Consider the following 4,569-nt stretch of genomic DNA (forward strand, 5'->3'; position numbering starts at 1 on the left):
AGAAAGGGGCGCTGCCAACTTAAAAGTGAAAGCGTATATGGGGCGCTTTCACCCAAAGTGAATACAAATGAATTATTTTAGAAAGGTTCTCTAGTGCGGCCGCTAAACTGAAAGCGGTCCGCGCTGTTAATTAAATAAATAAGTGAGGCCGCTAAAGTGAAAGCGGACCGTGCTGTAAATGAAATAAGCACAACCGCTATAGTTAAAGTGGACCGCGCTGTAATTTAAATAAATACATTACTAATAGTGTGCGACATGCTGCGATATTGTGGGTGGAATAAGGAAGATCATTAAAGAAAATAGTGCAAGTAAACAGACCCATTGTAAAATACAGCCCAATTTTCAAGTGGAAAGTAATGCGCCCCAAGTACTGTGAACTTGATGGCATTTTCTTTTTTAAGAAACATAAAATACAAGAGTAGGAGGAGTGAATAAAAAAAAGTGACATTAGCAAGGAAGGTTCTATGTGATTGTGCGGCGAACGAGCACCAGCTGGTGTCAACGAGAGGCAAAATGCCTACAGCACCTGGTATTCCCAAGTGGTCTCCCATCCAAGTACTAACCAGGCCCGACACTGCTTAGCTTCCAAGATCAGATGAGATTCGGCGCATTCAGGGTGGTATGGCCATAGGCATCAGAGGCTGATGTTTCAGGCATCTTGTGTTGCCACCGCCCACCTGCCTTTTGTGCAAGCTTCCTACACAGTGGCGGCTCCCCCATTGGGCCGTGGGGGCATCGTCCCACTGCTTTCTTGCAGTGCGAGAAGGCACAAACATAAATGGTAATACCTACCATTTTATGTTTCTGCTTCTTGCACTGCGAGAAAGCAGAAGTGCCTGGTTGGGACCGGGCCGGTGGGCGGTCCGGCTCGAAGGCAGGGGGGGGGGGGGGGGGGGGGGGAGTGGCTTACCCACTGTTGTGGGTACTGACTGTTTGGTCGGCCCCAGGGCCGAACAAATGTTGCTGGCCCAGGTCCCCGCAGGGGGCCACTAGAGAAGTCAGCACTCTAGTGTCGCCTGGGCACCCCACACCCTCCGCCCCTTCATGGGCAGGGACTCTGGGTGGAGTCCCCCTAGCCTGGTTGCGGCGCGCGAGGGCCGTCACTTCCTGGGCGTCAGAACTTGGGGAGGGTATACATCCCTCCCCCACCAGTTTGGCACCCTCTTTTGCGCACCTGACACGCCGTGGACGCCAGGGAGCTGGACACGCTGTCTCCCGTACCGGTCGTCTGAAGGGTTGCGAGTGTCGCCATTCGGGCCCCGCGAGAGCGACACAGGAACAATTGCATTGTGAGTGCACTCAGTGCCCCCCCTCAGCCTGATATTCCCATCGAAGGGAATTCGGGGCCGGGCGACGGGGGGTTACGACGAAGCTCAAATTTGGGCATGGTCGGTGTTGCTCGGTGTGTTCGAGGTCACTGCAGTTTTGGAGCCGGAGTTGCCTGGTGCAGTGGGTTAGCACTTGCCTTCATTGAGCCTTACCACGTGGCTCCGCACCATGGGTCGAGCCCCACGCGGCATGGCCCCCAACAGTGTGGCCCAAGCCTGGATCGGGAGTAGGTGCTCCCCGTATTCCGTGCTAGGCCCAACCCCCCCACCACGCTGTTTTCGTCTCGACCACGCAGGCGATGAGAGGGAACTTCCGTTGGGTGCCCCTGCCGGGGTACGCTTCCGGGGGCCGGGGGCTGCACCATGGCCACGGGATTGATCAGCTGCAGGCTCCGGTTATTTAAATGTCCCTCCGGTTCCCCCCGACTGGGATGAGGCCCGCTCATGCTGATCGCGCAATAACTCCACTCCACGCTGTTACTTGAAGTGTAAAAGGCCATTTATTAGGACACGGTTGCAATCATTTAGACTTATTAACAGTACATCAATGGATGAAATATACATTTCCATAATCATTTAGACTTATTAACAGTACATCAATGCATGAAATATACGTTTCCATCCCATACCCACGCATTCTCCATTCTGCCTTTCCAAAACCCTCTCACCTGTCTGACTCTTCACCCATTCACTCGATAACCTCCTTCCTCTCCCCATTCTCACCTTCACTTGCCCTCCAAGCATCCTCTGTTGACTTTGCCTTTATTGCTCATTGCCTCCCGTGCCCCACTATCAGTCACCTGTGTACCGTTCTCCCCCACCCGAGGGGTGGATCCGCCCGTATGTGACTCCCCACCCCTCCAAAGTACCGTAACGCCTCTGCTCCGCAACCTGCCCTAAACATGGCATCCCTAGACCTCGAAAACCACCCCGGTCCTTCCCTGAATCTGTAGGGTGGGCGGATGGACAAACATAAAACGTCCTCCCGGTGGTGCACAGGTGTCAGGAAGAGGCCGGATCTTCCTCTCCTGACACCTTATATGCCCTCCCCAATCCCACCCCTTCCCTTAACCCCTGTAGTCCCGCCCTCCACCTTGTCCTTCCGTTCCTTGCGCGAAAACCCCGGGAAGACTGGTCTGCGACCCTACTTTCCCCGGGGGCCGCATCGCGCAATAACTACACTCCACCCTGTTACTTGAAGTGTAAAAGGCCATTTATTAGGACAAGGTTGCAATCATTTAGACTTATTAACAGTACATCAATGGATGAAATATACATTTCCATAATCATTTAGACTTATTAACAGTACATCAATGCATGAAATATACGTTTCCATCCCATACCCACGCATTCTCCATTCTGCCTTTCCAAAACCCTCTCACCTGTCTGACTCTTCACCCATTCACTCGATAACCTCCTTCCTCTCCCCATTCTCACCTTCACTTGCCCTCCAAGCATCCACTGTTGACTTTGCCTTTATTGCTCATTGCCTCCCGTGCCCCACTATCAGTCACCTGTGTACCGTTCTCCCCCCACCCGAGGGGTGGATCCGCCCGTATGTGACTCCCCACCCCTCCAAAGTACCGCCAACCAGGGAACCCCCGTAGGGCGGTTACCTGACCCCCCCACTGTCCTGCGCACCTTTCGCCACCTGCCAGCCGCACCTGACGCTTCCCAGTGGGCGACAATCCACCACCTCACCCCGGATCCTGCAGCAAAAAATACCACTCCAGATAGAAACATGAATCGTGAAAGGTGCCCTTCCAGAAACGGGCCCACGTGACCTTCAGTCCCGTGCCCAAAGGCAGCCTCCCTTCAGCAGCACCCGGTGAACGATCATCTACCGAACATGCGTCCCCTGCAATACAGGAACGTCCCCTGGCAAAATCCACCAAGAAAAACTACTCTCGACGCTGCGATATTCCTTTATCACTCCCGCCTGCACCTGCATGCGGGGTACGCAAAACATCCCATGGGGCCATACCCTGCCATAAAAGGGGGGACCCCCCCCCCCCCATACGCGGTGAACGACCATCCACCACCGTGCCCAATGCCCGTATAAACCAGCAACATGTCCGGTCCCAATCATTTGGCTGAAAAATCCACTCCCCCCGCGGTGAATGGCCATCCACCACCTGGCCTGCATCCACCACCTGTACACATCCCAGCAGAACCAGCAACCATTCCGGACCACTGTATTGGCCATCCAATGTGCCCCCTTTCCTCCTGAGGTGGACGACCATCCACCCCCTGTTCAACCGTCCTTTGCCCCTTCGACAATCATTGCCAATCATTGCCCGCTCCCGGCCCATAAAGGTGCCCCCCCCCCCAAAGGCCGTGCAACATGTAAGATCGTCCCCCTTCTAAATGGAAGTGCTCACGTCTGCAAATACCGAGTAACCTTAGAAGTTCAAGATGACAAAGAAGCATTCTAGAATGTGACGTGATCTTATATGATCATGTTATGTCAATGAAAACCAAGGCTGATCTTAGGGGAGCACGAAGCCACTGCCAGTTCATCCTCACTACATCCTGCATATCTCTGTGCGTTGGGTAAGTGCCCCCCCTTTGCGGTGAACGACCGTCCACCATTGTCCCTGAGGCCACCAAAACCAACAACCCCGGAGCAATCATTGGCCACCCAAGCCGTTCCCCCACCCCACTTCCGAGGTGAACAACCATCCACCCCTTGTACCTCAGTCCTTCGTATCCCTTGGCAAACCATAACAGTTGCAGACCATAAAGGAATCTTAATGCAAACAAAATTCAGTCATCGTTAAGGCATCAAACTCATGCCCGGTCACCCTCCTTCATCTCTCATAACGTCCTGCGGTGGACAGCCAACTGTGGATCCCCCCTACCCGCAGTGAACGACTATTCACCCAACCGGACCAGCAATCCGTCCCCAGGTGGTCTCGGGCCAAACTTCGTCCCTGTTAGGTGCCCCCCCCCGTGGACGACCATCCACAGCCTGCACCTCCGTTCGAATGTAAGTGATTGACGGTCCTGACCATTCCTGGACCGCGACAGGCGGCTCCCCGTGAAAAAAGGCCCCCACTTTCCATCTCACCCCAAACAGTCCCATCACCCAGGGTGCCATGGCCTGGACCTCCACATCCTTGACCCCCAACAGTCTCCCCCAAGCACAAAACATGTGTATGTCCATGACGCCCCGTGTTCCGTTCACTGGAAACATCAAATGCTAAGCATCCCAGGATAATGCCAGACCTGACATATCCCA

The 4,569-nt window shown here is 54.2% G+C and overlaps 1 non-coding gene across 1 annotated transcript; it reads right to left on the bottom strand.

The window, feature by feature from the left end:
• Positions 1 to 514: 514 nt before the first annotated feature.
• On the bottom strand, positions 515 to 633 carry LOC147710759 (5S ribosomal RNA). Its single transcript, XR_015296294.1, has one exon. It is a non-coding gene; the product is annotated as a 5S ribosomal RNA (ribosomal RNA).
• Positions 634 to 4,569: the final 3,936 nt, after the last annotated feature.

This window comes from Lissotriton vulgaris, chromosome 5 (genome assembly GCF_964263255.1).
Source record: "Lissotriton vulgaris chromosome 5, aLisVul1.2, whole genome shotgun sequence".
Lineage (NCBI taxonomy): Eukaryota > Metazoa > Chordata > Amphibia > Caudata > Salamandridae > Lissotriton > Lissotriton vulgaris.